This window comes from Macrotis lagotis, chromosome 1 (assembly GCF_037893015.1).
Source record: "Macrotis lagotis isolate mMagLag1 chromosome 1, bilby.v1.9.chrom.fasta, whole genome shotgun sequence".
In the NCBI taxonomy this organism is placed as follows: Eukaryota; Metazoa; Chordata; class Mammalia; order Peramelemorphia; family Peramelidae; genus Macrotis; species Macrotis lagotis.
Window position 1 is genome coordinate 255,177,832 of NC_133658.1, and position 12,766 is coordinate 255,190,597.

The 12,766-nt window shown below is 40.2% G+C and overlaps 1 pseudogene; it reads right to left on the reverse strand.

Moving 5' to 3' along the window:
• Positions 1-4,540: 4,540 nt before the first annotated feature.
• LOC141515960 (interferon-inducible double-stranded RNA-dependent protein kinase activator A pseudogene) lies at positions 4,541-5,499 on the reverse strand (annotated as a pseudogene).
• Between the last annotated feature and the right edge of the window lie 7,267 nt (positions 5,500-12,766).

Consider the following 12,766-nt stretch of genomic DNA (forward strand, 5'->3'; position numbering starts at 1 on the left):
CAAATTGACCGGGGTTTGTAAAGTTTATTGTTTTTTTCATAATATCAACTTTTGGCTTTATTTATTAATTCAATAGTTTTTTGCTTTTGCTTTTATTAATTTCTCCTTTATTTTTTAGAATTTCTAATTTGGTATTTAATTGGGGATTTTTAATTTGTTCTTTCTCTAATTTTATTAGTTGTATGTTTAGTTCATTGATTTCCTCTTTCTCCAATTTATTCATGTAAACATTTAAAGCTATAATATATCCCCTGAGAGCCACTTTGAGTGAATCCCATAGGTTTTGGTATGTTGCTTCATTATTATCATTATCTAGGATAAAATGGTTAATTCTATAATTTGTTTTTTGGTCCACTCATTCTTTAAAATGAGGTTATTCAGTTTCCAATTTGCTCTGGGTCTATATCTCCTTGGCCCAATATAGCATATGACTTTTATTGCATTGTGATCTGAGAAAGATGTATTCACTATTTCTGCCTTTCTGCAGTTGATAATTACGTTTTTATGTCCTAGTACATGGTCAATTTTTCTTGAGCGATAAAGTAAAGGGGAGAGAAAAAAAATTAAAATAAAAAAAATAGTAATAATTGTAGGTATGGCCAGGTGGTGCAATGGACGGAGCACCAGCCCTGGAGCCACAAGCACTTGAGCCCACATCCGGTCCCGTACACCCAACAATCACCCAGCCGTGTGACATGCAAGTCACCCGAACCCCACTGCCCTGCAAAGACCAAAAAGAAAAAAAAGAAAAAAAGTGCCAAAATAAAATAAAATAGTAATAATAGTAGGGGTGGCTGGGTGGCGGACAGAGCATTGGCCCTTGAGCCAGGAGCACCTGGGTCCAAATCCAGCCTCAGACACCCAACAATCACCCCGCTATGCGGCCCCAGGCAGGCCACCCAGCCCCATTTGCCCTGCAACCCCCCAAATTATAATAATAATAATAATAATAATAATAATAATAATAATAATAATAATAATAATAATAAATGTGCTTGAGTCTTTGTTCCAACACCACCAACTCTGTTGTGGGTTGATCACATTCTTTATAACTCCATCGCAAAAGTTACTTTCATATTTTTCCACCCTTGCCATTGCTGATCGCAACGCCCTCCTTTCGTATTTCTCTACTACCATGTACTATATTTTCTCTCTCCTTTCACTCTGACTCTGCTGTAGGGTAGCTGAGTGGCGCAGCAGACAGATCCCTGGCCCTGGGGCCAAGAGGTCCCAAGCCCCCCTACCACCCCTTAGGCCTAGCATCCACCTGGCCCTATGGTCCCGGACAGGCCATCCAATCCCAGCCCCTTGCTAGAAGTAAAAGGCAAACGTGTTATATCTGAGCACTCTCCCCCCATGGTCCATCCTCTCCTCCATGACTCACATCCTCCCCCCCCTTTCCACTGTCCCCCCTTCTCCTTCTTACTCCAGATGCCTATACCCCATTGAATATATATGCTGTTTCCTCTCTTAACCACCTCTGATGAGAGCAAAGATTCCCTCATTCCCCCTTGCCTTCCCCCCTTCCATATCATTGCAATAGCTCATTGTAATAAAGAAAAATCTTATTATATGAAATATCTTGGCCTATTCCCCCCTCTTTTTCTTTCTCCCATTACATTTCCCCTTTTTTCTATTAACTCCATTTTTACACCATATTTTATCTTCAAATTCAGCTTTCTCCTGTGCTTCAACTACAAAAGCTCCTTCTACCTGCTCTATTAACTGAGAAGGTTCATATGAGTATTATTAGTGTCATTTTTCTATGCAGGAATACATGCAATTCATCATCATTAAGTCTCTCATATTTTCCCCTTCTCCTCTAGTCTCTGTGCTTCACCTGAGTCCTGTATCTGATGATCAAACCTTCTGTTCAGCTCTGGCCATTCCAACATTTGAAATTCCCCTGGTTCATTGAAAGTCCATCTTTTTCCCTGGAAGAAGACATTCAGCCTTGCTGGGTAGTTGATTCTTGGCTGCATTCTAAGCTCTTTTGCCTTGTGGTATATTATATTCCAAGCCCTATGAGCTTCCACTGTAGTTGCTGCTAAGTCCTGTGTGATCCTGACTGCAGCTTCGCGATATTTGAATTGTGTCCTTCTGGCTGCTTGTAATATTTTCTCTTTGACTTGGGAGTTCTAGAACTTGGCTATAATATTCCTAGGGGTTGGTTTTTTGGGATCTCTTTCTTGGGGGGATTGGTGGATTCTCTCCATTTCTATTTTTCCCTCTGCTTCTAGACTATCAGGTCAATTTTCCTGTAGTAATTCTTTGAAAATGATGTCAAGGCTTTTTTCCTGATCATGACTTTCAGGTATTCCAATAATTTTTAAATTATCTTTCCTAAGTCTGTTTTCCATATCAGTTGTTTGTTCAATGAGGTATTTCACATTTTCTTCTAATTTTTCATTTTTTTTTGGTTTTGAAGTATTGATTCCTGATTTCTGATAAATTCATCAATCTCCCTGAATTCTATTCTTTGTCTGAAGGATTTGTTCTCCTCAGAGAGTTTTCTTATCTCTTTTTCCATCTGGCCAATTTTGCTTTTTAAAGCATTCTTCTCCTCCTCCGTAACTTTTTTGAACTGGTTTATCCATTTGACCTAAGCTGGCTTTTATCATGCTATTTTCTTCAGCATTTTTTTTTTTTTGGATTTCCTTGACTAGGCTGCTGACTTCATTTTCATGTTTTTCCTGCATCTCATTTCTTTTCCCAGTTTTTCTTCTAACTCCCTCATTTGATTTTCAAAGTCTTTTTTTGAGCTCTGTCATAGCCTGATCCAAATTTCTGTTTTTCTTGGAGTCTTTAGATGCAGGAGCTTGTGCTTCCTCATCTCCAGACTGAGTGTTTTTATCCTTCTTGAGTTCATTTGCAAAATATTTCTCAATAGTGTTCCTTTTTTTTTCTCTGCTTGCTCATTTTCCCAGCCTAAGCCTGTTTTTGGGGTGCTTCCTGAGCTTTTGGACACTCCCCCAAGGATCTCAGTGTGTGAGGCTCTGTCCTCCCTCCTGGTCTGTGAATGACCATATGTGCCCCCCTCTGCCATGGGGCTGAGGTTGGGAGGGGCTGCTGTTCTATGGGGGGGGCCTAGACTGCAATCAGGATCTGAATGTGTTCAGAGCTCCAGAGTCCTGTTCCAGGGGCAGAGCTCTGCAGTCTCTCTCTCTTTACTCCCCTCCTTCAGCTCAGTGGGCTCATGCCTTGGTGGCTCCTGCTTACCTGCTCTGCCTGCTTCTGTTTCCTGGATCTGGAATGCAGTGGCCATGCTGCTTGCTGTGTGCCCTGAGGGCTGAACTTCACATGCTCGCTGTGGCAGAGGTCCCCCCTACTCTTCCCCCAATTTGTACCTGGTGCTTTCTGCAGCATAGCTGAGGAAACTCCCCCACTGCTGTGAGTCTTGGCTCCCAGCACCCTGGGGCTGCCTCGGGGAGGCTGAAGTTCTTTTGCTCTGCCGGGCCACCCCTCTGGTAGGCAGCCCCTCCAACCCCGGGGGAGCAGAGCCTTTCTGCTCTTTTCCAGGTTACCTTGAGTAGTAGAACTACCTCACTGGGTCCCTCTGTGGGTTCTGTCTCTTGAAAATTTAGTTAAAGTCCTTAGTTTCGAAGATTTATGAGAGAGCGCCTAAGACATGATCAGCTCTTGTCACCATCTTGGCTCCGCCCCCCCATCTAGTTTTTCTAACAATTTATTTACCTCCTTAACTTCTTTCTTGTTTATTTTATGATTCGATTTATCTGTATCTGAGAGCAGGAGGTTGAAGTCTCCCACTAGTAGAGTTTTGCTGTCTATGTCTTCCTGCAGTTCTTTCAGCTTCTCCTCTAAGAATTTGGATGCTGTCCCATTTGGTGCATATATATTCAGTATTAAAATAGCTTTATTGTCTATGGTACCTTTTAGGAGGATAAAGTTTCCTTATTTATCTCTTTTAATGCTATCTATTTTTGCTGCTGCTTTGTCTGAGATAAGGATTGGTACCCCTGCTTTTTTTTTTCAAGTCAGTAGCTTTTTAATAAAATGTAGTAGAACCCCATTACAATACAGCTCCTTATTACATGGATTCATTTATACTGCAGTCAAATCATGCCCCCTGAAACATAACAACTACATGGAAAAAAAGTCCTATATAACAGTTAGCCTATATGGCCGGTGTTAGTCCTGTCCCTTGACACCAGCATTATAAAGGGGTTCTTCAGAAATCCCTTTACTAAGCTTTGGGTGAGGAAGGAGGTAAGCACCAGTAAAAACTGTTGCTCAGTAGTAGTTTATTTCATCATCGTCATCATCATTATAAACAAGAAATATTTACTGCCTACTGTGTGTATGGCGTTGTACTGGGTGCTACATTCTGCTTCATGATACAAAGTTTATAAATACAAGAAAATAATACAAAGTTGAAGCCATTAAAAAGAGCTTACTTCATAACCACTGCTGTGATAGAATGAAAACTCCCATCTGATGATTTTCTATGAAAGTGATTTAGAAACATCACACAAGCTAAACATTACAGTCAACATTTTACTTGGGGGGGGGAAACTTCTTTGATGTGCTAATGCTGCTGAAGTATTTTTCTTAGAGTTGCTCCAAGTTTACTTTCTCTCTGCCACAATCTTTAAATACTGTAGGGCATCGTGAGCCGCATCACTGTGAGCACTGCCACAGGAGATCCCAGAATCATGACAGACCGTGATGGGGCTGGTTGAAAGTTCAGCAAGACACTGGTATTGTCCATTCACACTCAGTTCTATGTCCAAATATGTTATTTCAAAACCTTGTTCCTTTCCAATTTCTCCAAGCATCTGAATGTAATCTGTATTAGGAATACTGAGCAGGCTTCTCAGTAAAGTTATTTTCTCCCCATTTGAATTCCTTAGAGTATTCCAAGTACACCCAATAGTATTCCTAGTGCATTTGCTAAGGAGACATTGCTATCAGAAGAGAAATCACGGAATTTGGCAAGAAACTTTTCAGCAGCATTTCTCTTGGCTTGGTTTTTTTTGATGCCCCTTTTCCAGTTTCTATAAATGATTCAAGTCTGCAAATTGTGGTGAACTCTTTCTTATGAGCAGGTCCTCCCTCCTGAGAAAGTGTATACTCAGGAAGTCTCCAGCCATGCTGAATAGCCAGTTCCTGTAATGAACCAATAGGATTAGCCTGATTCTTTGGTTGCTTGGAAGCATCAGGAGCCATTGGGTCTGGAACTGCAAAACAAAGACTTGCATTTGCTTTCAAATGGCCAATGGCGGCTTCTGCAGCTTTATGCTTTGCCATTTTCTTACTTGAACCTTCACCTGTGCAGGTGATCTCACCCACGGTCACTCGGTGGCTGTGGGCTTTCTCGAACTCATACACGGCACGCTGTTGGTCTTCATGCCGTACTCATGCAGCACCTGGATTGGCGTTTTCCCGGGCTTGGCTGTGATCATCTTGCCCAACCTGAAGGGTTCCGCTGTCCGGCGGAGCAGGTGGTGCGGCTGGCGGGTGGTGCCCGGCCTGGGGCATGCCCGGGTGTGGGGTGGGGGCCGGGCCCGCGGGGCGGCTCTCCTGCCCTTGGGCGACGCGTCCGGAGGGGCGCCTCCTTGGCCCCCGGGCCGCCGTGGCCGCCATGGCCGTGGCCGTCGCGCTCGCCATGGTGGTCGCTCGCACTTGTCCCTCTGCCGCTGCCACTGCTCCTGCCGCCGCGCTACCTCTGCTTTTTTTTTTACTTCAACTGAAGCAAAATATATTTTGCTCCAAACTTTTACCTTTACACTATATGTATCTCTGTGCTTCAAATGAGTTTCTTGTAAGCAGCATTGCTGGATTCTGTTTTTTAGTCCACTCTGCTATTCGCTTATGTTTTAAGGGAGAGTTCATCCAATTCACATTCAAGGTTATGATTACTCATTCTTTATTGCCCTCCATACTTTCTTCCCTCAGTTTGTATTTTCCCCCCTTCCCCCGCTTTTTCCATATTTACCAGTATTTTGTTTCTGAATACCACCCCCTTCAGTGTGTTTGCCCTCCAGTATTGCCCCTTCCCTTTCTTTCCCCTTTCTCTTTTTTCTCTTTTCCCTTCCCTTCCTTGTTATTTCCCCTTTTTCCCCCACTCCCTCTCCCTTTCTCCAACCCCCCTCCCCTTTTCCCCTTTTAATTCTTGAAAGGTTAGATGTTTTTTAAGTTAACTAAGTATGTGTAAGTTGACTTTAAGCCAAGTCTGATGAGAAGAAGATTCAGCTGTTTCTCATCTCCTCCCTTCTTCCCCTCTGTTACCACAGGTATTTTGTACGTCTTAGTGAGATTTACCTCATTCAGTCCCCTCCCTCCTTCTGTCTCCTTCCTATTCCCCTTTTTAAGGAGGTAGTGTTTTTTAGATCATTCTATCTGAGTCATAGAAAATTCTGAGTATCTGTCACTTCTAGCTAAGTACATTCTGTCTAATAGAGTGAAAATTCTTGAGAGTTATTAGAGTCTTTCTCCCAAGTGGGGTTAAAGCCAGTTACATCCCATTGGACAGCATCCCATGGGTAGGTCATGAATGTCCATCACTTTTGGCTAGGTATATTCTCTCTGTTAGAGTTACAGTTCTCAAGAATTATGAGAATTTTTTCCCCATGCTGGAATATAGCCAGTTTCTACTTATTGGATAGCAATTTTTTACCCCCCCCTTTTTTTTTTACCTTTTCATGTGTCTCTTGAACCTTCTGTTTGATGTCCAAATTTTCTATTTAGCTCTGGTCTTTTCATCAGGAATTTTTGGAATTCTTCCATTTTGTTAAATGTCCATCTTTTTCCCTGGAAAAGAAGGTTCAGCTTTGCGGGATAGTGGATTCTTGGCTGCATTCCAAGATCCTTTGCTCTTCGAAATATCTCCTCCAGGACCTTCGATCCCTTAAGGTTGATGCAGTCAGGTCCTTCGTAATCCTTACTGTGGCTCCTTGATATTTAAATTGTTTCTTTCTGGCTGCTTGCAGGATTTTCTTTTTTATCTGATAGTTCTGGAATTTGGCCACAACATTCCTTGGTGTTTTCATTTTAGGATCTTTTTCTGGAGGGGGTCGATGTATTCTTTCAATAACTACTTTGCCTTCTGGTTCCATGATATCAGGGCAGTTTTCCATCACTAGATCCTGTAATATTAAGTCCAGGCTTTTTAATCTCTTCAATGTTTTCAGGAAGTCCAATAATTTTCAGGTTGCCCCTCCTTGACCTATTCTCAAGGTCAGTGGTTTTACTGATGAGGTATTTTACATTTTCTATTTTTTTTTATTTTTTGGTTTTGTTTAACTGGCTCTTGCTGTTTCATGGAGTCATTAGTTTCTGCAGACTCCATTCTTTTTTTAGAGAGGAGTTTTCTTCATTAATCTTTTGCAACTCCTTTTCCAATTGGTCCATTCTACTTTCGAAAGAGCTTTCCATTTGACCAATTGAGGTTTTGAGAGAATTATTTTCTTTTTGCATTTGCCCAGTTGAGGATCTGAGAGAATTATTCTTATTTTGTATTTGTTCAATTGATGATCTGAGAGATTTATTCTCATTTTGTATTTGTTCAATTGTATTTTTTAAGGATTTATTTTCTTGTTGCAAGGTATTAATTGTCTCTCCTAAATTTTCCAGTTGATTTTTAAACTCCTTCCTTATTTCTTCAAGAAAGTCTTTCTGTGTTAAAGACCAGGACGTATTCTCCTCAGAGGTTCTAGGTCTCTCTGAGTTAGGGTCTTTCTCTTCCAAGAATTTTTCTATGGATCCACCTTTCCACTGACCCTACTTCATTTTGCTAAGACCTTGAGTTGGGGAGGGTCTGGTTCATAGGGGTTTGGAATCAATAGAGGCTTTATGCCCTGAGTGCAATTTCTCTGGCTGACCAGTAGGAGATGCTGGTTCCTTTCTCTGGAGTGTCTGTGACTGTGATTGAGGCCTTCTCCCTTAGCTTGAAGGGAGGGGTTGGAGCTAATGAATCCTTTTGCCTTCAGTCATTGGTGGGCTTTGCCCTGGCCTGAGGTCATCCCTCTCCCTATTGTCAGCTGGGCTGGTTCTTCTGCTCACACACCTGTGCCTGCTATTGTTTGTTCAGGGAAGAGGCCTCAGCCACAATGGAGGCATGGACTCAGAGTTCCTCAGACCAGCGGAGCCCAGGGATGGTGTATCCTCAGCTATCCTGCACCGGAGCTCTCCCCCCAGCCCTGTTGGCAAGCTCCAGAGGGTCAGCACGCCCCTGTTCCCTAGTTGACTCAAGCCCCTGCTGTCTAGCCCCACCACTGATCCAGCAGGTCTGGCTTTCGGGCCCTCAGACTCCCCGGCTCCCATTCAGCTGCTAATCTGGCTGATCCGGGGCTGATCCCTCTGTGCCCAGACTCACCAGCCCAGATTCCTCCAGTGCTGCTGAGGGAGAAAAATCCTGAGGTAGATGTTCTTACTCTTGGGTTTTCTTTCTGGGTTTTGTGGGTCGGATTTCTTTTAAGAGGTTTGTTTCATGTGATAGATGGGGAAAGATCAGGAGACTTTAGAACTATGCCTGTCTTCTCTCCACCATCTTGGCCGGAAGTTCAATGCCTTCTAAGATCCCTTACAAGTCTGGAGATTCTGTTATTTTTCTCAGGAATCTGCTGCATGAAATCTCAATTTAGTCCTTTGTAATCAGAGTTGTTTATCAACTGACAGCTTCGAAGTCAGAGAAACTAGTTTAAAATTCTTCCTTTTGCTATTTGCGTGTGACTTTAGCAATTTGTGTCATTTTTTTTTTGTCTCCAATTTCCTTATCTGCAACAATTAAAGGAAATTTAATTTTATTTAGTAAGTATTAGGAAACTAAGCTATAACTAGTTACGTGTTAGGAAGATTGATCTGAGATCTAGGTTGTTTTATAATTTTGTAAGGAGAAGTATGATTATATAATTTTTTTTACATTTACTCCGGAGGGCATTTTCATTTGAGTAATTAAAATAAAATGAATTTGGCAACAAAAGAAAGAAAATATATATATATACTTTCACTTAGACCAGGGTTTAAACATAGTATACCTTTTTTTTGTGTGTGTGTCATGGACTTCTTTGGCAGTTTGTTGAACTCTGAGGAGCTATTCTTAGAATAATATTTTTAAATGCATAAAATAAAACACATAGGATCATAAATGAAACCAATTATATTCAAATGCAGTTGTCAAAATATAAAAGCAAATGTATAATTAAGAACTGAGATGAATAAAATCCAAATTCGATTCAACACTTCAAACATTTATTAATCCCCACAAGATAATGTAAGCTTTTTCAGAGCAGAGTTTGCTTTACATTTGTCTCTGTAATTCCAGTGAACAGCATAGTGCTTTGTAAAACGGGTCTCTCTTTAAAATGGATGCACATTGAGTACAGGAATTGTTTCATTCTTTGTCCTTATATCTGAAGTAATTAGTACTTAGGACACAGAGCCTTTTATAATACTTGTTGATTGTTAATTAATAAATTGATACCTCCTAGATTCTTTTGATAAATACTTCAATGATTAGATTCTATTGACCATGAATTGAGTGTCTAACTTTAAGCAAGTCATTGAAACAAGAAGTAGGCAAAGGGGAAACTTAAGTTCTAGTCTCCTACATGATGTATTTTTATAATTCAACAAGCATTAAGCATTTTATTATTTTCAGTCTCTATCTAGATATTTATTCAAGGGAATTGAGTGACTTGCTCAAGGTCACACAGCTAGGCAATTATTAAGTGCCTAAGGGGAGATATGAACTCAGGTCATCCTGACTCCAGGGCACCACCTAGCTGCCCACATTAGTATTTCAAGGCATCTGGCTAATTGGTAGGCATCTAAGGATTAAAAAATCTCTGATTTAAAAGAGCTTGCATTGACCTGACTACAGGTGCAATAGGGAGGAGACGTGACTAAATCCAAAGTAATTTTAGGAGAGAAAGAGCACCAACAACTAAAAAGATTAGGAAAAACTTAATGTGAGAGGTGAAACCTAAGGTGAGCTTTGAAAAACCTTGAGATTGTGAATGAGATTCTAATAGGTGGAAATGAGGAACTAGTGCCTTCCAGGTACCTTTTCTAGGAATCGTATATGCATTAAAGTAACTTTGCTTTGGATATTGCTATCTTTTTGTTTTTGTTTTTTATTTTTTGTACTTTATTTTTTAAGTTCAAGAGCAGGGTAACCATATATCAGCAACAGTAAAAATGATAATTAAACTTTAGAAGGAGTCAAAAAAGTGACTCATAAGGAGTTTTATTAGTACAGTAGAAGACAGGAAGAATAGATTCTCTCATCTGTCTGCATTTTCTCCAGAGAGGATCAATCCTGAATTCTTATCCTTTGTCCAGATCATGACTGAAGCATAGTAAGAGGAAATAAGGAAATTTCATTTCAAGTTCAGAGGGGGGGGTACAGTTTTAGAAAAACAACAAAGACAGCCAATATCATAATATCCAACCAAAATCTCAGGGTTGGGATTCTCCTTGGATCAGTAGCATTGCTTCTTTTTATGGGACTGAAGCATAGAATTTTAATATGTTCTATCTGGCACATTTTAGCTTTTCTGAAACACTCTTGTTGGGTAAAGATTTTGTGCTAAAGAATTAATTTTTTGATTCCTTTCCTAGCTTCTTATACTTTGCTTCTAGTTCCCCCCCCCCCCCCATAAGCATCCAGTTTATAGGCTACCTACCTACTCAAGGACTGTTGTGTGTTCTTCAGTTAAAGTGATCTGATCCAGATAAGGCCAAAGTGCTGCCCGGATACAACTGGTTTAAGTCTTTCAAATTTCTTCTAATGGTTACTATATTATCTTTCATGTCAAAATCCTGAAAACTGGTCTGTTTGTTCATATTTTCTAAAAGTTTATGATATTCACTGGTGACTGTCAGTTCATTGATCCAGTAAGTGGACTTTCTGACCTTTGTATGCTGGAACAGCTCCATGATGTTCACCTCAATGGGTTCTGTGGCCTCTTAACTTCTTTACTGTTACCACTGAAGTCATCTAGCCTGGGGAAAAGATGAAAGGGTATAGAGGGGGAAAGGAAAAGAGAAGGGGGGAGGAGAGGGAGAGGGAGGAAAGAAAGGGGAGAAGAGGAGGAAGAGGATGGTAGAGAAGAGGGATGTAGGAAGGAAATGGAGAGAAGGAAAGAAAAGAAAAGGAAAGAGGAAAGGAAGGGGAAAGAGGAGAGGGAGAAAAAGAGAAGAATAAAGAGTCCCCAAACCATCTATGACTACCTTAAATTAATATCCAATGCTTCTGAGAACCTTTTAGTTTGTAGAAATGGAGAACATTACCTAGCCTGTGAGTCACATTAAAATGAGCTAGATTTTGATGATAATTATTTTTTTTTCCAGTGAGAGGTTCTAGGAGAAGCATGAGCAAAACCAATGAAATATTGAGAATCTCTTAAGTAGAATATAGTTGAACTGCCAAGAATAGAGAGGTTTTAGAATCTTGAAAAGCACTCAATTTTATTTCATTTTCAGCCTAATTCTCCCTGCCTTACCTAACAAAAAAGCAAGAGAAACAAAACCCCCGTCAAAAACATGCATATTTGAGCAAAATAAATTCTTGCATTAGCCATGTGCTCTACTTTCTTTTTCTAAAGCCTCAGGAAATATTCTGAGTCCATCACTTTCTCTTAAAGGTGAGTAGCATGTTTCATCATGAGTTCTCTGGAATTGTGACTGGTCCTTGTGTTGATCAGGGTTTTTTTTTTTTTTGTTTGTTTGTTTGGGTTTTTTTTAGGTTTTTGCAAGGCAATCGGGGTTAAGTGGCTTGCCCAAGGCCACACAGCTAGGTAATTATTAAGGGTCTGTCTGAGACTGCATTTGAACCCAGGTACTCCTGACTTCAGGCCCTGTGCTTTATCCACTAGGCCAACCTAGCCGCCCCTTGATCAGGGTTTCTAAGTCTTTCAAAATTGTTTGTCTTTACAATATCATTGTCATTGCATGAACTATTCTTTTGACTATGCTCACTTCACTTCACATTGGTTCCCAAGTTTTCTCTGAAACCATCTTCTTCATTTCTTATAGTACAGTAATATTTACAGCTATTCATATGCCATGACTTGTTCAATCACTCCCCAATTGAGGAACATTCCTTCAGTTTTCAAGTCTTTGCTACCACAAATAGTTGTATACGTCTCTTGGGGTATGACCTAGTAGTTGTATTCCTGGGTCAAAGGGCATAACTTTTAGGCAGATGTTTAAATATATACAAAACGCCTTCCTTGAAACACAATGTGGTAGATATTGCAGATATTTTTACTTAATTTTTCATATGAGTATATAGGTTCAGAGAAGTTAAATGTATAAGGATTAGAGTATTTGGGGTTGATTTAAATTTATTAAAAACCCTCTAGATTCAGTCTTCTAATTTTTCAGAAAAAGAAACTTAAGACTTAGAAGGATGAAATGATTTGTCAGTGGTCACACAGTCAATAAGTGTCAGAACCATCATCTGGATTTATGTCTCTTTTTTCTATATTCCAGGGCTCTTTTTGCCACACAATGAATTGTTATAATCATCATCATTATTATTATCAGTAGCACCTTATTGGATAATATGTAGTATTATGTATGTATTATGTAATATCCAATGTAATAATTAGGGATAGTCCCATGGAAAATTATAGCCTAAAGAATTTTGTATTTGATATTTCCAGAATTTCACAATGCTGGTTGTGAGGGTGTGAAGCAGGGGAGGGGGCTAGAGAGAGAGGAGTATGATAATGGAGATGTGTGACAACAATACAGCCCACATCCTTCTCTAATATTATATCACCCTCCATAACTCTGGTGT